Source organism: Salvelinus sp. IW2-2015, linkage group LG10 (assembly GCF_002910315.2).
Source record: "Salvelinus sp. IW2-2015 linkage group LG10, ASM291031v2, whole genome shotgun sequence".
NCBI lineage: Eukaryota > Metazoa > Chordata > Actinopteri > Salmoniformes > Salmonidae > Salvelinus > Salvelinus sp. IW2-2015.
In genome coordinates this window covers 8,921,084-8,942,337 of record NC_036850.1, presented here as the reverse complement: position 1 = coordinate 8,942,337, position 21,254 = coordinate 8,921,084, and the positions used below count along the sequence as shown (strand labels likewise).

The 21,254-nt window shown below is 46.2% G+C and overlaps 1 pseudogene; it reads left to right on the top strand.

Moving 5' to 3' along the window:
- The window catches only part of LOC111969090 (A disintegrin and metalloproteinase with thrombospondin motifs 18-like), a 51,735-nt pseudogene extending 33,097 nt beyond the window's left edge, over nt 1-18,638 (top strand).
- Nucleotides 18,639-21,254: the final 2,616 nt, after the last annotated feature.

Genomic DNA, 21,254 nt, shown 5'->3' with positions numbered 1-21,254 from the left:
AGGACAGTTCTGGCACAGTGTTATTGGGGCAGAGTTATCTGAACATGACAGGGTGAATTCTCTAGCAGATGCCACTGTTGGGGAGACAGACCCTTCCTCCAGACCTCATACTACTACTCTCACAACTGGCTAAAAGCAACCTTTCCAGATCACTGTGTGTGTGTGTGGCCCTTTAAGGGTCCAATAGACAAAGCTTTGTGACTGAACCGAAAGGTGACCGCTTGGCAGACCTAGATGTTGGGTCATGGAGCACAGGCTGGGGTTGCTTGTAATATAGTGGAAAGTTATTTATGTGGCAGCTTGCATGCGTCGTTACACCAGGGCAGCTGTGTACTGCAGAGAGTTATAATGGTTTATGCTGTCTCAGTGAATTAAGCTTACTGTCTCACGTCTTTACTGAAAACATTGCACCATATGATCATGTTATATAAAACACTTTGTAATTCAATGCACAAAGGTAAGATTAAAACCAGGGAAAGTTTTTCGTTTGAAGGTGTTTTTTGCACTGGTAATCTACTTTTTTGTGTTTGGTCTTGATGAGAATTCATCCCAATAAAATACTTGAATATACCCATGATAGTCTGTTGCTTGTATGGGATTATTATACAAATTGTGCTCTGTGTATCCACTGTAATGGGTGTTGCCACGTTGAAAAAAAGATTAGAAAAAAAGATTTCCTGACTCAGAAGGTAAATGAGCTCTTTCTCTCCCTGTTCAGAATACTACGCCATGGTGACCATCCCACCTGGAGCACGGAGCATCCATGTTCAGGAGATGGAGATCTCCACCAGCTACCTGGCTGTACGCACCCTGAAGAGGAAGTACTATCTGACAGGGGACTGGACGGTGGACTGGCCTGGAAAGTTCCAGTTCGGTGGGACGGTGTTTGACTATCAGCGCTCTTTCAACCGCCCAGAGAGCCTGTACACGGCTGGACCCACTAATGAGACCCTGGTCTTTGAAGTAAGCTGCCCCTCCGTCCCCGTCTGCCCTGACGTCCGTTAGCGAATTAGCGGTGACAGGGCCTTGGCACAGGGCTCGGACGCTCACTCAGATGAAAACAAGGCCGGGCTGTAGTGCAGGGTGGGCGGGAAAAAAAGAGAAAACTCCCAACAACAACGAGTGGTACAGGGGAGTAAGGCTACTGTTCAGGATTAATTGTGTCCTGATTCTGATGTCGTCGGGGCTTTCATCTCTAAAATCAAGAGGTCTGGGGTTCAAACAGCTCGCCATGCGCTTTGAACTTCCAGAATCGTGCACTTCATGCAAAAGAAGAAACAAAATCTGCACATTCCGCAAGATTTATCTGAAACCAGGCCGGCGGCTTTAACTTCAATAGAGTAGCGGGGAGAGGTGTCAGGCATCTCAAAGCGGTGGCCAACAGAGAGATAGAGAGAGAGAGAGAGGGGAGGGGAGAGAGAGAGACCGACAGAGCGAGAAAGAGGAAGAGAGAGAAGGGAGAAAAAGGGGTCCATTAAGCTAAACGGGCTTCCATATTCACCATCCAGGTCAAAGCGGACCCCTCACCTTATGTGTCACAGGCCCTAGTGTGTGATCCTGTGAAGTAGTATTTTCCTTTTAAAACGTGCTGTTAATAAAGATGTAGACATAGCAACTGGTTGGACACAGACACTGCACAGTTTGCACACGCTCTGCACATTCTTATGTATTATCTTTGTCTGTCAGAGCAGAGGCCTAAGCTCTGAGGTAAAAGCAAAAGCCATTACTTGTCGTCACACATTGCTGCAACTGATGGTCGAAAAGAATAGAAATTAAGCTCCTGACAGTTGAATGTTATTGATTGTCCTTGGCGAATAAGTGACTCTCAAGGTTGGTCATGCTTTAGTTTGTATATTTAAGAGTTAGGGTGTTGAGAGGTAGAGGATATATTCCTCAGATAGCTATGTAAATGGTGGCAAGCTTTTTTCACATGCCCTTTGAACTTAGAAACAGAGGGGGAAAACCAGGTGAGTTTGGAAAGTTTGGTTTGTTATCTATCCACCAAATGCAAGGTGAAAGTCATGTAAAAGCTAGTTTGGACAAAGCCCTCGGCCTCGGGCTACCTGTGAACTGAGAGCTGAAGTTTAAACAGCGCCTATAAATATGCGAGAAATGCCATAGTGAAATCCCTGGAATGCCTTTTAGTAATTTTTGTCATTTTGCAGAAAGGGGGGATTTGACCGTGTAGTTCCAATGTAGACATGTGTTTTTGTTAGCTTTACATCACCACACTCAGTTGAACTGACCTGATTTGATCGACTTTAAAGTGCTTAGTGCTCCATTCTCAGCGTGGTAACAGCATGCTGCTCGCTGCTCTGACATGGTTTTCTCCCATGTAGCCTGAGAGTCATGTGTCCACTAGCAGGGTTAGCAGTAGCAGGTCGCTGATCTGCAAATGAGAGGACATTAATCTCTCTAAGTATGTTCCGTAATTACAAAAAGAAGAGAGAGGGACACAGATTAAAAGATTAAAAGAATTCTGCAATTGAACTGTATAGACCTGTAAAGCTTGGGTCAGGGCACAGAGAGAGAGAGACTTAAATACGTTCCAAATTAGAAACGCAACAGAAGGGGAAGGAAACTGATTTCCACTGAGCCTTGCAGATATTTTATGCTTGTCGTGGAAAACTAGAGCATTATTGAATGTTCTGAGACCCTGACTCGGCTAGAAACTATTTATGAAAACAAATGTTGAAGAGTGGTGAGGGTAAACTCTGAKAGTGTTCATGTATATAGCCTAATCAGACAGGAGAATGGAAGGAGAAAGGCGGAGAGAAACGAGACATAACATATGGTGAGCTCTAGGGATGTTATTTGAAATAGAATYGGGCTTATTCTCTGTGTTCACATTCTTGTGGCAAAGTGTTCAGTGYGGTCATGCCAGTCCAGAGCAGAGGATTGTGGACCTGGGCAGCAGTCAGGCAGCAGGTGATGCTGGGGAGTTGTAGCCATGTCTGCCACACTGTAATTCATCATCATTTTCCCCTTAGCCTAATGAGAGCTACAGTGAAATGAATAATATACCCGGGGACAAAGTATTAATGATTATTTTCATAGGCATTAATCTACTCTAATTATGTGAGAATGGCAAGTTGAGATGTTGTTAGATTGTTGGTTTTTGTCTGTTTGAAACCACTGTGGCATATCAGAGAGCAGTCAAGCACCACATTTTTCTACGGCTGGCCATGCTTTCCACCTGGCTACCRCTACCCCGGCCAACAGCTCTGCACCCCCCACAGCAACTTGCCCAAGCCTCCCCACTTGTCCTTCACCCAGATCCAGATAGCTGATGTTCTGAAAGAGCTACAAAWTCTGGACCCCTAAAAATCAGCTGGGCTAGACAATCTGMACCCCCTCTTTCTAAAATMATCCGCCGCAATCGTTGCAACCCCTATTACTAGCCTGTTCAACCTCTCTTTCGTATCGTCTGAGATCCCTAAAGATAGGAAAGCTGCCGCGGTCATCCCCCTCTTCAAAGGGGGAGACACTCTAGACCCAAACTGTTACAGACCTACATCTATCCTACCCTGCCTTTCTAAAGTCTTCGTATGCGGAGTTAACAAACAGATCACCGACCATTTCGAATCCCACCGTACCTTCTCCACTATGCAATCTTGTTTCCAAGCTGGTCATGGGTGCACCTCAGCCACGCTCAAGGTCCTAAATGATATCATAACCGCCATCGATAAAAGACAGTACTGTGCAGCCGTCTTCATCGACCTGGCCAAGGCTTTCGACTCTGTCAATCACTGCACTCTTATCGGCAGACTCAACAGCTTTTCAAATGACTCCTTCGCCTGGTTCACCAACTACTTCTCAGATAGAGTTCAGTGTGTCAAATCGGAGGGCCTGTTGTTCGGACCTCTGGCAGATGGACCGGGGAGCCCCTGGGGTCACGTTCTGGAACTTGTGTTTGCCGTGCCTGCTGTATATTTGGACCGGTCGTGGAGGGTCCAATGGCACAGCTCCAGGGCAACATAGTTAGCCTGGAAGCTCTGGGGGTCAGCTTAACTGTAACGATGTGCGCTGAGAGTCAGGAAGCAAGTTCAGGGAGTGAGTGTTTTAATGAATAAACACAATGTAATACAAAAACAAGAAACACTAACAGCACACGGACATGAAACAGAAACAGAAACAATAACGCCTGGGGAAGGAACCAAAGGGAGTGACATATATAGGGAAGGTAATTAGGGAAGTGATGGAGTCCAGGTGAGTCTGATGCGCATAACGATGGTGACAGGTGTGCGCCGTAACGAGCAGCCTGGTGACCTAGAGGCCGGAGAGTGATCACACATGACTTTAACGCTTTATTAAGTTCTAGCTAAATCACCATTCTCCGCCTCACTTTCTCTTTCCCCCAAACCCCCTCTGCGACGACTCCTCTGATAACTCTTTCAATCCAATTTGGTTCTCACCATGCCTACTGCCGAGGTTCTCGGTTTCTGTTACCTGTTGTGAACTCACTGGAGAGTGCCTTTGGAGTCCGTACAACTCAGTACAGAGCAGTCTCACGTTCTCATGTCCTGCTTCACTGAGCTTTGGAGAGCGCKTTTCAACGTCTATCCGGATGCACATAATGTTCATATCGCTGACCGTGCCCACGGGACAGATGTACAGATGCACAGTCATTTTATCTGATCCCAGTACAGATGTATTTATGTGTAAACCCCCTGTCTTTACTCTAGTTAGACTACAATAGGGATAATCTACGYTGAGYGCTGAGGCTGTTAGCACATTTAGCTGGTAAAACTCTTATAAGCATGTGTGTGTGTGTGTGTGTGTGTATCTCTTTCTGGGTCACATACACAACAACATTTGAGACACATGTTAGCGTTTGATATGAGAAACAATTACTTGTCATAGGTAAAGAATTTGCTATTTGCTTGCATGCCTAAATCTATTAAGTCAGTGTCACTGCTGCTGGTCATTGTCAACAAATCCCTCAGTTTGGTTTGAATATTGTCCCCAAAATGTTATGGCCAAGTCTATGGGGAACAAAGCAMCCCTTCATTTTGAGAGCTTTCCACTCCATTAGAAGCAACCCCAGCCTGTGCTCCATGACCCAACATCTAGGTCTGCCAAGCGGTCACTTTTCGGTTCAGCACAGGCTTTGTCTTCGGGACCTCACAACGGGCCCACACACAGACACACCAAATATGACACGCACAGACGCACACGCACACCGCACACACACACACACCCCACACACCACACACACACCACACACACCCACACACCAGCACACACACACACACACACACACACACACACACACACACACACACACACACATTCCACAACGCCATTGGTCACCCCAAGTCACCATGTCCTGCCACTTCACTACCTTTTTTGTTTTCCTTAAAAGTTTTTTTTTTTTTTCAAATTTTGGTTTTTTTCAATTTTCTTTTTTTCTTTTTTATTTTTGGGGGGTCCCCCAATTTTTTGGGGGGGCCTTTGGGGATAAACATTTTTTTTTTTCCCAGGGGGTATGCTAAACTTGTCTATTTTGGGCAGGGAGGGCAATGGGCTGCTAACCACACTGTCGAGTTGCTAAGACGATCCATTAACCTCACTAGTCTATTCCCCTCTCTCCCTCTACCCCAGATCCTGCTGCACGAGTAAGAACCCGGTGTGGTTGTGGAGCATAGCACCTTGCCTCGCAGTTGAGAGAAACCAACTACACATGGGGAGTGCGTCGAAGTACGGACCCCCGACCCAACAGCACCTTGCTCTGCCCGTGTGCTGGAGGTGAGCCCACGATGGCAGAAGTCCATGTGTGGTTGTGTTGTGTGTGTGTGTGTGTGTGTGTGTGTGTGTGTGTGTGTGTGTGTGTGCATTGGGGTGGCAGGAAGTGCGTTCTGGCTTATCAAAAGCATCTTTGTAAGCGACAGTGAAAAGGTTGCACAGTCTCCCCTTGGTCCTTTACAGACCTCCCTGAGTACTCTGTCCTATTCACTCATCAATGTATGTCAGCGAATGTGTGTGTGTGTTTTTATATGTGAGCCTGGATCAGTGGCTCCCTTGCTCTATTCACTCTATCCCAGTAGGGAGGGTGAAAGCAGACAGAGCAGACAGAGAGCTCTAGACAAGCTTAGAGCAGAGATCGCTATCTGCACCCTGTCACTATTTCGTTCATACTTTACTTTAGTTGTCAAGCCCTCCCGTGTTGCTCAGACAGAAGAAGAGTGTGGGCTTTGTGTGTGACCTTTTCATTGGTTGTAAAAGACAAGGCAAACTGATAGGAATGATGTCTGTCTGCCTCGCTCTCCTTCTCTCTCTCTTTTTTTCTCAATTTCAGGTCGGATCTCGACAAAAGCCATCTGTTTGCAAGATCAGCGGACCCAAGTCAACTCGACACAGTGCAACCCTCAGACCAGACCAGTGCTCAGCTCTCACCTGTGCAACACGCAGCCCTGCCCAGCCTAGTAATTAACCCTCTCTTTCTCAGTCTCTCCCTGTCTCTCTGTCTCTGTCTTTCTCGCTTTCTCTCTCTCTCTCTCTCATTCTGACAGACACATACCACAACCTCAGCCTACTGTCTGTGCAGTAGTTCCATTGGCGAGCTGCTGTGGCTTGGTCTGGGATACTGGTGTGGTCTCTTTACTGTGGGCAGGGACTACTCAGCCTTCTCTCCCTGACGCGTCCTGCTGGAGAGCCCTGTACGTRCCCTACCCAAGGCTCCGGCTCCCAAACCAAACAGGATTAACATACCCTCCAGACAGGGGCAGGCTGGCCTGGTATTCCCAGCGCTGGCCCCCGCTCAAAGCCACAGCTTCTAGGCCACAGAGAGCCGCCCCAGCCCCACTCATGCTCAGCTTCACTCTGCCTGGCCGTCTGAGTACTGCTCGCACTGATAAGGTTCAGCACAGAGACAGCTCTGAAGAASACCACCACAGCCTCTCGTTTCTCCTCAATGACCGGTCTTCACCACCGGAGAGAACGAATGAAGATGCTAGAAAAAGCCAGACAGAGATCACAGAGGAATTTATTAGCCCATTTTTAACGACTGTCTGCTAAATTGGGATAGTCAACAATTTTCTACAACCGCGACAGACCAGTAAAAGTAATTTCCAGACACTGACTGGGCACCWGCAATCCTTTCAGACATTTTGGTTGGTCTCATCCTTCGAGGAATTCATTTCAAACACCAACCATTTTCTCCAGTCACTGGATACTATTCTCAACTTTGCAAATAAAAGTTGGCATATTGAACGGGCTTCACTTTGAGCTCTGCTCCAGTGACAATCCATTCAGCTCCTATGGGACACGATTTACGACGCCCCTGCATCAAAAGGAACAGCCATGAACCCGTCAGTGGAGAGACTCTTTGAGCCCGACACGCAGACAAAGAGATGACAAARGTCTTCTCTCTCTCCACCCGCCTGTCATCCTCTCCTCGTTGTCGTCTGCCTGTGTTGTCTGAAGTCCCACCCCTACTCTCACGTTACAGTACAGCGTATATGAGTGATGGTGGGTGAGGTGGAAATCAGGACCATATGACTTCCGTAAAGAAACAATAGTAACTAGTGCAGCTTTCCCTGTCCAAATCTTGACAAGTCGTTCAATAACAGTGGGTAATTGAAACGACTCTAAGCCTGCTGGGAGTCCGTGAGTGCCTTTGCTGTGTGTGTTGTTGTGTGAGTACGGTACTGTTGCATCTTGGGGAGTGCGTTGGTACATCATTCTATTCTACATCATTATCGCTCAGACATGTTGTAGGCCTGGTCCTAGACCACTTAAACCACTCACTTTCTTCTGCGCTCAGGGGACTAACGTCGTCAACAGTTGACAGCAGCACAGAGATCATCTTCTCTTCTTCTGTGGTATGTGCTGCTGTCACATTTTTTGCCACGTCACATTTCCACAGGCGGCTCCGTCACTGTATAGAAGGCTAAGACCCGAGACTGTGCTGCCCGCCTGAGAGGGTTAATGACCAGCCAGGGCGCTATCAGTTACAACTTAAACATGCTGCCACTGTTTTTCTGTGAGGCTCCCACCATTTGAGAGGGGGGTTTCTTCCCTGTAATCTGGGTCAGACTATATCTGTTATCAGGGGAAAAGTTTAAATGGACCAGACCACTAATGACCTCCCCCCGTGTGAGCTGGAGAGGAAGTGTACCGTCCAGGTGAATGATATCATCAACATAAATCCAAGAGCAGAGTCCTGTTCATCAGTACCAGACTTCTGAATCAGGGGACCCTGTTTCCTGCTGATTAAGTGTCAGGATTTATGGGACACCTTTTACAAATACTTCCAAACTGTACGGGCATGCTATCAAAACAGAAAAGGAGGAGCGTAAAAGAGGCCTCTTTCCAGCGACTATCTGCAGTGCTGACAGGTCTGTCCATGTTTTATTATAGAGAGAGAGTCTGGATTCACACAGAGCCAGATCAGTCTAGCCAGCCAGGAATCCAGCAACTCCAGCCCCAGCACTGGTCTCGGGCCCCAGCCTCAACCAGACAATGCAGGCTTGCCTGCAAGGGCCACTGGCTTCTGTGCAGTATGGGGCATGGCGAGATCAAACACCACGAGGCCCGCTAGCAGCCAACTTTATCTGCCAGCCCAGGATGTCACCGGAAAGATCAATGTTAATGCCTTAAAGAGTTTTGCAGTTCCCCTGGTGCATCCGTTTCTACTCTCTCTCTATACTTTCTTCTGTCTGTCTCTCTCAGTGTTACTTTTGCTTCCCTTTTTATTTATTTGACTTGATTATTTATTTAGTTTATAGTTTATTTAATGCTCTGAAGAAGATCCCTGTAGGCAGGCTGCAGCTGTAGAGTTACTTACCTGGCTCTTCCTGGGTAGTTGTGGCACGTGCACTAAACAATGGGAGAAACAGGGAGACATCAGCAGGCAGGCCCAGAGCAGGGAGGAGGAGGAGGAGGTGCTCGGAGTGACTGCTGTTTAGAATGGTGCTTGAAGTTCTAACCTGAGGTGCTTTTGGTTGCTGTGCAAGATCTTTCACTGCTACGTTACACTTGAACAGATTGTTAGTATAGTAATTTATCAATCAGATTATGCATCCGATGAAAAGTCAACGTATGCCAGCGAAATGCACCCCATACCATGACAGTAAAATGTAACCACTGCATGAATGTAAAGCCATCCAGTATTTCTCAATATTCCTCTACATTTTTCAAGTTAAATTGTATGGCTGGATATATGCGAGTTATTGAAAGATTCCAGAAATAGAAATGACAGCTAAGCCAACATTGAAGCACATATTTTAATTTATATTGCAGTGGGAAAAAAGAGAATAGAAATCTGAACCGGTGCTTTGCTAGACGGGTTGTGTTTCTCCCCTCAAAATTGCAGTTTAAGCCTACTCTCTTATTTATCAGAGCTGGGTTTGAAGGGAAATGAAAGGTCTGACAGAAGGGCAGTAGGAGTGGCTGGTCGGCACCGGAGCCTCAGAACTCGACTGAGTCAGCTGTCCGTCCTCCTTGCCCCTGGTCATGTGGTTGTCAGAGCAGTCATTTGCGCTAATCTCCCTTTGCCCCAAAATGCCAAGACACAGTCTATTTTCGAGGCAGGCTGCTTTCATCAGAGGCTGAGAATGATCCAGAGATACCAGAAGGCCACAACTAGTAGAGCCACTGAGTGTAGGATCCTGTCCCTCCCTACAGCCAGACCAGACCAGGCCAGGGGAGAGGAGAGTTGGGCTAAGGGGTTAACTGAACGTGAGAGTCGGCTGTATAAGGTTAGCCTTATACTGTATGGTGGAAACCTTGCAGTGTTTCAGTATGTTGTATACAAATCAAACCACATTTTATTAATCACATACTTCGTAAACAACAGGTGTTGACTCACTGTGAAATGCTTACTTACGGGCCCTTCCCAACAATGCAGAGAGAGAAAATAATTGAGAAATAATAGTAAAGTAAAACACGTAATAATAAAAGTAACAATAGTTCCACAATTAGTAACAATGACTTGGCTATATACACGGGGTACCAGTACTGAGTTGATGTGTAGGGGGAAGAGGTAATTGAGGTAGATATGTACATATGACTAGGAATAAAGTGACAGATCATAAACAGTGGCAGTAGCGTATGTGATGAGTTAAAAAAAAAAGTTCGTGCAAAAATTGTCAATGCAGATAATTTGGCTAGCTATTTAGCAGTCTTATGTCTTGGGGGTTAGAAGCTGTTCAGGGTCCTGTTGGTTCCAGACTTGGTGCATCGGTACCGTTTGCCATGCGGTAGCAGAGAGAACAGTCTATGACTTGGGTGGCAGGAGGCTTTGACCATTTTTAGGGCCTTCCTCTGACACCGCCTGGTATAGAGGTCCTGGGTGGCTGGGAGGTCTGCCCCAGGGATGTAATGTTTATGTTTAGATTCTTGTGTGTGTGCTGCGTGCAGAGGTGGGCACTGATGCTGTTACAGCACATGTGCAGTATGTTTGTGTGAGTGTGGGTGCGTGTGTATATGCCTGTATGTGTGTGCGTGTGTCTCTGTTCTTCCTGTGGGCACAGAGTAGAGAGTGATGGGTGTGTTTAGACCCAAAATAAATGTAGGAAATCTGTGGTTCCTTGCCGTGATTAGGGATCTGCGTCATGTGGTTGACACGCTTATGACAGAGGTTAGGAGGGGAACGTATACAGCCGAATCATCTGTTTGGATCGGTTCCCTGCTGACTGTGCTGAGTACAGCAGTTATTCTGCAGAGTGTGTGTTTGTGACTGTGAGATTATGTGCAGGTTTATGAGTCACTCTAAGAGGTTTACCGCCATTCTGTTTCTCATAATTCAGTCACTCTAAGAGGTTTACCGCCATTCTGTTTCTCATAATTCAGTCACTCTAAGAGGTTTACCGCCATTCTGTTCCTCATAATTCAGTCACTCTTTTTCGAGGAGCGTTTGTTGGTTTGCTACACGGGCTGACACATCTCTCTCTCRGTTTCTCTCCCCAGCTGGACGACAGGGAACTGGGGGCCCTGCAGTCAGTCCTGTGGGGGCGGCCAACAGACACGTCACCTCCAGTGCTTGCGCAAGGTGACGTACCAGCGGGAGGAGGTGGTGGCTCACTCCCTGTGCCCCGTCATCGCCCCAGCCCAGGTGCAGCCTTGCCACACCCAGGCTTGCCCACCTGAGTGGAGCTCTGGGGCCTGGTCACAGGTAGGCCACACTGCACGACATGCCCATATATTGCCATTACATTTTGCAATTTTTTMGGGGGGGGGAATCTCTTAATTTGATAATATAGGACTTTGAGACATGTCAGGTAACGCTGCAATTAATAAGCAAATGTATGTGGTGGCCTATTGCATGGAGAAAACACTTCTCTGCCCTCTGCTGGACACATGGTTAATTGCGTACTCACTGGCCTGAGAACAGTACTATATAACAGAACTATTTCAATCATATTATCATCATTAATCACACACCATTATTGTGAGTCCCTCAGTTTAGAGTTCGCTCGGCAAAACTGACATGGCCGGATTTATAGTCATGATCAGCGACAGAGATCTCCGTCTGAGTCGGTGGTGACTGGGATCTCCACCTGCTGTTTCTGTAAACGCCTGTCTGTCAGGGATACCGCAGATACCTGGAGGGACGTTTTCTCTTCACTGCATTGTCTGACGTATATGTTTTTTATTACGCAGTGCACAGTATACGGTACAAATACAATGATTTTCCCTTCTTATGCAATACTTCGAACATACCTGACCTACGCTGTTATGTTCTACTGTTTTTCAGAGTTCTGAGGCCATCTCAAGTTGAGTGTGTCTCTTTGTAGAGAGAGCCCAGAGTGATTTAGACACAGGTCATTCGGACTGTAGACAGAGTGCACTTTACAGTGCACTGACTACCTCCCTTATTGACTACATCCCCCTTATTGACTGCATCCTTCACAGGGTTCAGACGCAACTCATTCTGAGCATGCCTCCCAGTATGAGTTCAGGCTGAGTTTACCAGACCCTCTGTTCCTCTGCTCTCCTCTCAGTGTTCCAAGTCGTGTGGGCGTGGGATGAGGAAGCGTGGCGTGTTCTGCAGAAGCACTGACCCCGGAGCAAAGGCTGTGGTGGTGCCGGACAGTATGTGTAAGCCACACCTCAAACCCAAGGCCCAAGAGACCTGCGTTCTGCGTCGCTGCCCCAAGAATGACCGGCTGCAGTGGTTCACAACACCCTGGGGCGAGGTAGTGACTCACGGAGACAGAGAGACAGACGCACATGCTGTACAAACACACCCACACATACTTTGTATAACCTTGTACACGCCGACGCACAAAGAAACCAATACATGCATTGAAAATGTCTAGACAGAAATGCATTTGCGACAAACATACACATCCAGAGTCCTGATGCTGTGTCCCCTCGTCAGAACAAAGCAAATAGCCTCAATACCAAATGTAAACGTTTCAGACATTCACTTTATACATTGAGCACCGTTGCTATGGCGATGCGGGCTGACCTTGTCTTGTTCTCTCCACTGGGGGACCAGCTGTATTTCTCTCTGAGGGTTCTCACGTTGTCTTATTCTCTCCGTTCTCTTTTCACTAATGGTGCCTCCTCTGGCCGTTCACTCCTCAGTGCTCCACATCCTGTGGCCCAGGTGTCAGAAGGAGAGAGCTGCGTTGTGGGGAGAGGGATTCACAGGGGGACTACACAGACTTCCCTATGAGAAGGTGCAGGAACCTTCCCAAACCCTCTGGGGATCTCCAGCAGACCTGCAGCAGGGGGCCGTGCCCAGAGCCTCGACTTGTCGTCCCAGGAAGGACAGCCAGTGCAGTGGTCCTGGGCTGGTACTCTTCTCCTTGGCAGCAGGTACGCATATCCACTCTCCATCCACCCTGCCTGTTCTCCCAGACATGATGGGGATTCATGTTGAATGGATATGGATTTAGTGAAGCATCCTCTCGCTCTCTCTCTCGCTCTGTTGTCAGGCCCAAAGGGGGTGATATTCATGTATATGTATGTAGTATCTACCAAGGCAACCTCTTGCAGTCTGACATCTGACTTCTCCTTGATCAGGGGGCCTGTGATGACTGTATGCACGTAGGCTCTCTCTCCTCTCCCTAGACATAGCTTGGAGGTAATGGACATGGTGTATGCATTCGTAATCTATTCTATGTGCAATCTTCAACCTCTCTCTCTCTCTCTCTCTCTCTCTCTCTCTCTCTCTCTCTCTCTCTCTCTCTTCTCTCTCTCTCTCTCTCTCTCTCTTCTCTCTCTCTTCTCTCTCTCTCTCTCTCTCTCTCTCTCTCTCTCTCTCTCTCTCTCTCTCTCTCTCTCTCTCTCTCTCTCTCTCTCTCTCTCTCTCTCTCTCTCTCTCTCTCTCTCTCTCTCTCTCTCTCTCTCTCTCTCTCTCTCTCTCTCTCTCTCTCTCTCTCTCTCTCTCTCTCTCTCTCTCTCTCTCAGTGTTCTGTATCCTGTGGGGGAGGGGTACAGTCCCGTTCTATCCAGTGTCTGAGACAGGGACGTCCTGCAGCTGGTTGCCTGAACCACCAGAGACCCGTAACATCCCGGGCCTGCAACACACACTTCTGTCCTGCTCCTCCTGTTCACGTACCTGCCCACGTTCCAGCTCCTGCGCCAACATTCAAAGGTGAACTAATTCAACCACTCATAGAAACGATTGTAAAGTTCTGTCTGACATTTTTTGTTGGCGCGCGTCTATTAACACGACCCCCTTGATCCTCTCTCCGTCAGACGAACCGTCTTGTGTTGACTTCTTCAGCTGGTGTCACCTGGTTCCTCAGCACAGTGTGTGCAATCACAAGTTCTACGGACAGCAGTGCTGCAAGTCCTGCAGTGGCAAAAAGCTATAAGATCGGAGGACTCCTTATTCCCATGAGCCTCTAGCTGCAAATTGGAGGGAAATTGCATAATATGCCCTACAACTCTAAAGGGACACTGTGGTTCAAAAATACATTTTTGGGCCATAATGCATAAGAGAACTGAGGCGCAGTCTTTGTTCCTGGAGTACTTGACTAACAGTGATTAGCGAAATAAAAGAGAGTCATCTCCGTGTTTGTGAACACGTTGTGCTAATGATGGCAATGTGGGCAAAGACATTCATGCTAAAGCAGCATCTTCTCATAACTGGAAATACAGTGCAACAAATGATTGCAGGACACTCTCTGTGTAAATGCATGTGTTGTATGTCCAGACATTGTCGACATCAAAAGAGCTCTAAGAAGATCTGCATTTTAGCTCACTAATGTTTTTTATTATATTTAAAGGCATCTGGGTTTCAGATGACATTTTAAGTTATTATGGCCCACATGTTATTTAGCATTTGTCAGGTGTACCATGGGCTTTGTGTGCAGCATGTGCGCCATGATTCAAGCTCTCTACATGTAGAGGTATGCCTACCACAAACACTCAGCAGATTCAATCATTAGACTGTACATTATACATGTAACACTTTCAAACTTGATCACAACTCTCATATGCACTTATCAGGCCTGGTCCCTCTATCTGTCACGGTTCGTAATTGGTGCTTTATTGTGTAACGAGATACAGTACTTACAGTACATGTGTACATTCCATACATCGTCATGTTGTGAATACATTACCTATTTGTATATGAGAAAATAACATTTGCTTACCCATATTGTAATGTATCCTCCAAGTGTCTTGTGAAGATATTGGTGCAATTCTGACAGCTGGCGGGATACCGTATGTTCTTTCCCCATCCATCATAATGATAAGTAAACATCCTCTGTCTATTGGACCAGCAGCACTGAACCTAGGTCCCTTCACACCGGGTAGATATGATGCCAAATCATTAACTAGCGCTGGGTATAGCCACAGAGGATCCCCCAGACTTCCACCACTCATTAATGAAAATCAATGTCTGCAGGCTAGTAAAGGGAGCTGTGGACGGGGCCGGGTCAGACAAGATGCTTTATTTCCTCTGCCTGGCCAGGTGGGAGATGTGGAGAGAAGTGGTGGGCGAGAGCTGGCGGAATAGTTGGGAGGGAAGAGGGGGTAGCCAGGGTTGAGGTTGTCACTTGCTCTCGACATACTTTTTCAGAATGCTAATTAGTCACAGAGCCTGGCGTGGTGGGAGCAGACCGACTTTAGGGGGGCGCAGAGCAGACCAACAAAGGCCTCTAAAGAGGGCTGCTGCATTCTTCCCTCTGTTTACTCTGCCCCTGCTCTCACCATCCAGACCAGCTCTGTTTGGTTTGTTTGAGAAAATGCCAGCGTCCCTCCACTCCCCCGCTCCCTCTCTCGTGACCCCCACCTTCATTTTTAGCATCAGTCAGTGCTATGAAGTACTGTAGATCGCAGCTACATGATGGTAAATCCCATTTTTGCACTATTGGCCATGTGGAAGGCAATGGGATAGCCAATTGTACAGACAGCAAAGGCAACCTACTTCCAGCCAGCAGGGAGAGAAACAGGAAGAGCATGGCTAGAGTATAGGATGTCGTTTGCTGTAAATCATAAAGATCCTACGTCTCCCCCTGCTCCCCAGAGAGGGATGGCCCCATACAGAGAGAGATGTCTGGTCTGGTCAGAGGCTCTGTGACCACGGAGTTGTTTTTCCTCCTCCTCAGCCTGCTCTCCATCAGTGGCTTGGAATGGAGAGTGTAGAGGGACAGAGAGAGAAAGACTGATATGATCGTGAAGGACATTCCTGAGCGATGGCTCTCTCGGTCTCTGGTCTGGCCTGCTCACGGCTAACACTGTCATTATCATGGGAGGCTACCATTCCTTCCAATACCACAGCTTCCTCCCCTGCCTTCACCAGGCCTGAACAGCATCTCTGCAACCTACGCTCACAAAGGGTCAAGATGGACTGTTGACTGTTCCTTCTCCCCTTCTTGCTATACTCGCATGGTCATTTCATGTTTTTGTTTGTTTGTTATATTGGTTATGAACTAGTTTCCGCCAGGGATGGTACTCTCTCTGTATTATAAAACCACTCAATTAGTTTCCGGGTCCCTGTGAATTGTATGTGTGAATTATCTCCAGTTTATTGTGCTGAACTAATGCTCTCAAATAGACTTTCAAATGTCACATTGGACTGTAGGAGGACATGGGAGTGGGGAATATTTGATTTTACGTGTGTTTTTCATCAGCCTTGCATCATTCATATTTCTATATGTGTTGTTCGTGTTATTTTCTATGTCCTGTACAGTTGTTGTATACTCTATTGTCTTTTCACCTGTAAAGACAGGAAAAGTGTGTAATTTATTACTGTTTCATTGGATCTGAGATACTGAACACTATTGGTTGAGAGGGGAGCTGCTTGTAATATAGAGCATGATCAGTGTAATATTTAATACTTTTTCTCAAAGTTTTATAATAAAACTATGACAAGATTTATTCCCCCTACCTCTCCGATGCTCCTAATACTTTTGTGCCACACTCAGCGGGAGGGATGATTGGGTATAATCAACACGTTTCTCTCAATCCAACCTGAATCATGATGGCAGGAATCCCCCATCATTTCCACTGCACGCTTACAGTCCTACGGAGTAGCAGGCATGGCAGGGTGAATTATAAACACCTCGCGGATCAGTGCAGCCATTTTGTAGATTTTCAGGGGTAGTGATGGTGCTGGGAGTTGGAGGTTTTTCAGCTATATTCTTCACTCAGTTCATGGGAGGATGTATGCCTTGTCATGGTCCTGTGCATAACAGTCCCCTCTGTTTCATCCATCATCACCAGCCCGGTCTCTGTCATCTCCATCCTCCCCAAACACTCACAACAACACTCACATACAGACCTGTCACTGCGCTACAGTGCAGCCTTTGGTTATTTCTCCTCATTATGTACTTCAGTTCATTTATTTAGAAATACACCGTCGAGATAATTACTTCCAAAGAACATGGTACTGTATCTCTTRATATCCTCTGTCAGCATCCAAATGGGTCTGTCACTGTTTCTGTGTTTTGATTCGAAGCTGAAAGACGACAGTCTTTTTCTTTCCTTCATATTGAGCATTGASTTAGTTGTCGTGGGTGTTTCTCAAGGCAGTGAAGCACAAGTTACCGTCTGACCAACTCCAGCTAAGTGGTAACTTGGTGGTAACCCCCACACTCCTCGATCCTTCAGCCTCACTCAGGCAGTCACCTCTGAGCTCCCTGTGAGGTGAAGCTTTGGAGAGCTGCGRACTTCTGACAGTCACTCMAATCACAMTTCAACAGAGCTCTGTCCTAAAGCGTCTCCTTTTTCTGTGTGAGAGTGATCTCTCTGTGTCTCCCAGCGCTCATGCTACGGGCAGACTTCAATCGAAGTGAGAACTGTCATATTTCAATGCCACCTCTCCCATCCCCACTACAATGTCTGACAGAGTTCACTGAGCACGTACTTGTGTGTGCACATGTACGCACATACACACACACACACACACACACATTCTTCTCTTATACACACATTCTCAGACAGGGTGTGTGGAGATTGTCTGATATTCCCAGTGGGGTTATTTCAGGGGGATTAGGGCATCAGATGGGTTTAGATCTGTGTGATTGTACAGGAGCCCAGGCACAAGTCTCATTTGTTGCTGTCAGGTGAAGTTGCCCATTTTTTTTCTTCTGTAATTTAAAGATGGCAGGTTCCATCGCCCCATTTGTCACTGGCAAAGATTTCCCGGATTATCGTCTTAAAGGAATTGACAGCTTCTCACCCGCCTTTATGCTGCCATCACATCGACTGAATCAGAAGCCAGCACAAACCCCCCTCAACCCCCTCTAGCCTTTCACCCCCAACCTCCCTAGTACCCTCCAAATCCAGKCCTGAGCCCTGACTCCTAAACCTTCACATCTTTGTAGAGGTTGACTCACAGCATTAACCCCCCTGTCTGAAACACTACTCGGTTTGTGGAGTGACACCTATGCTTTAGTGCCCTCATAGGGGGATCCAGTGGTATTAGAGTGTCTCGCTGCATTGAGCACAGAAAGACAGSGCTATGAGAGAGCAGCGGAAACCATAGAGCCACCCCATGTAGTGTTAGTCAGTCAGGACTGGCAGATTGGAGTGGATCCAAGAGGTGATCTGTCCACATGGAGTGTACACTTCTATAAAGCCGATACACTATGTTTCTCATGGTTGTCATAGTGAGATGACATGAGGTAATAAGGTTAATGTGTCAATGTGACTTGGTTTGTAATTTATGGCGTAGTCTTGTATCAATTAAATTGGTTCTATGGCCATGGTTACAAAACACAATAGGAGCATATTACATGACACATTTGTGGCCTTGCCTGTGTATGACTTTGGATTACGAGCATACTCTATAATATCACAAGGAACATCTGAGCACAAGGTTGAACCAATCATTTCTTCAAAGTGCAATTATAGTAGATTTACAAACTCAAGGCTGAATGCGCATTGATATCCTGAACAGTGACTATGCAATAGAGTGTCCTAACAGCATCAACAACTACTGTAACTTGAAGGAGACACTAAGTGGCTCTGGATAAGAGCGTCTGCTAAATGACAAAATAAATGATGTAAATGTAATGTTATTATCCTGGTTAATTATCTGGATTCGTTGTGAATCCTTCTCAACATCAGTTATATTTTATTTCTAACAGACATTTGATATCAACATGAAAGCCAGATGTGTCTATGCCTTTATGTTTGTGTCCACCCGCTGCACATTTCTCAGAGTACTGTCATTTTCTTTCCACTCCAATCCCATTCAAGCTCATCGATTAAAATTGTTATTTATTGTATTTTGTCCTTTGGGCTATGCATATTATTGATCTGTYTGTTTGTGGCGGCCCTCTCTCATCTGTCTTCCTTTGAGCGACTCGTTCTCATCATTTTCCCCTTGAAATGTTAGAATTGATTACAATCCACATCCCCGTAGACACCAGCTGCGGCCACCGAGCCTAGCAGAGCACTCTCTGACCTTGAGCAGAGGAAACGGCAGCAAAGTAGAAGTAAAGGATTTGGTCCCTCTCTCTTTCTCCCTCCTCTCTCTTTCTCTCTCTCTCACTCTCTCTCTCTCTCTCTCTTTCTCGCTCTCTCCCTCTCTCTTCTCACTCTCTCCTCTCTCACTCTCCTCTCTCTCACTCGTTTTCTCTCTCTCTGGCATTGCCTTCCCTTCTCCTGCTCCAAGGCCACTGCAGAATTTCATGACTCTTAAATTCTCGTAATGTATATTCGGAAGACCTTCCTTTTGCACCTTTGAATTAATCAATGTAAAGCTGTGAGCGGATCCATTTCCGCTGTTGTATTTCAAAGTGCTGATGTGTACGCGACATGTAAGACAGGCAGCCCACCCCCTCCCTAGAGATGCATGGCTTTGGAGGACATACATTTATTTTACATAGTAATACAAACACTGGGGTCACCTACAGTACTGCAACCATGCGTCATTTTGTGGCACATACGGATCAGAAGCAACCATTTATGACTAAGCACTGGATACATTATTAATGTAGAATCTGATTGTACAGTAAGCTACATTTCCTGTGTAAGGATAAAGAGAAAARGTGGGGACAATGACACTGACTGCGTTCTGGTGGAGGCACTCCATTKTKAAATATGTKRWWTACTTTTCCGTCCACCAGAGGACAATGCTCACCAAAAAACACATTCCGACAGAGTCCACTACCTCCTCTTCTCAGTAGACCATTTCCTTCACCAGGGTGACCTGTATTGTCTGAACAAATGATAAATAAGTAAACCAGAGATAAGCTATAAATATTTGAGAAACAAAATCACAGTTTCTGGTTTTTATTACAAGCATTAAATCAGCAGTCAAAATATCAAAGATTTAACCAAAGGCATGTTATCTCTGATAGGCCTACTGTAGATCAGAATTTTCATTGATAACATGCCACCTCGTATTTGATATAATATCCATTTGATAATAGTAACCTTTGCATACTGCTGTACTTTATACCCCGTTAACGTCTGGCCTCTTCTGACAAGCATCTGTATGGAATGTTATTGTGTGATTCCATTGATATAAATTCCTAAAACATTGGTTTTAAGAGCATACGAGCATTCTTGTGCCAAGTGTTACCCCTGATGAATAAGGGAAAAACGGGCTTCGTTTTGGCGTGCCAGTGATCTAATAGGTAAATGGAGCACTACCCTGCCCGCTAAGGGGAAACATTAGCACGCAAGACAAGAATCACACAAGGTTGACATTTTTTATGCAAACAAAGCAACAAAGTGTTGTTTTGCAGGGCCAATGTGCTCTCCGGCGTCATAGCAAAACAAGGAGAGAATTTGTATGTAATTGGCCAAGGTTAGAAACCTCAATAAATCATAAAGGGTCTAGCATAGCTTCAACCAAGCAAGCAAAATGACTTGGCTTACTAGTCAAACGCTGTTTCAAAGAGAACCGTAAGCTGGCAAAATCGCATGCCCTACTGTATGTGGTGCATGAACCATGCACTGTTCAACTGTACGTATCTTTTAGGTTGATATATTGTACTATTGATTAAGCTTTCTCTTTATTTTTGCACATTTTAACAAGCCTTTAGCTTGAATCCTTTCTGAACCTCTGCACTCCTCCATTGGAAAACAACGACTTCTGACAAGCCATTCTTCTAAGTATAGAACAATGTGAAACCTGCTTGATGCGGCTTAGGCAGCATCTAAACTAAACCCTAAACCATTGACAGAGATGCTTTACAACTTGGAACAGAAGAGGAGCTATTTTTATGAGCAGCCTGTGACTCTCTGCGTCTCTGAAGATCCCCCATGCCAGACGTGTGATAGGCAGGTATAACTCAAGACAACTCCCTAAGACAACAGCAGCAAACCATTACCTGAATCTCTGCGGCATCAGAGCTGTCAGATTTGTCACTGAAATGGGGAAAGTGGGAGACGGCGTCCGTGACGGCGTCCTGCGACAGGCYCTCCTCACAGTCAATTCTTTTCACATCACCTCTGGTAAAGTGAGCATGAAAGCAACGAGGTATTGCAGCGACGCTATTTGCCGATGTTATTACACACAAAACAACTGTCACCAAAAACTAAGGAGACAATTCTGATGGGGCTGCATGCCTTAGCTTAGCCCCATTGGCTCGGCAAAACGCAAAGCAAATAAAGCATACACACCTCTCATAACTCCTGAATAAATAAATCATATTTACAAATGGATCCGCTTATTAGACATAGCATCAGCGGGTGCCTCTAGCTCCCTATGGTCTACCATCTCACTGGAGCTGACGGAACAGCTGTCAACAACAGTAACAATTACAATAGATATCAGCATAAATTAAGCCAATCAATCAGCCCACCTGCTCCCCTACTTCTCAGAACAACAAAGAATAAACAATCATTAACTTTCTCGTAAGCCAATATGCATGGTTTGTTTTGGTTGAGGC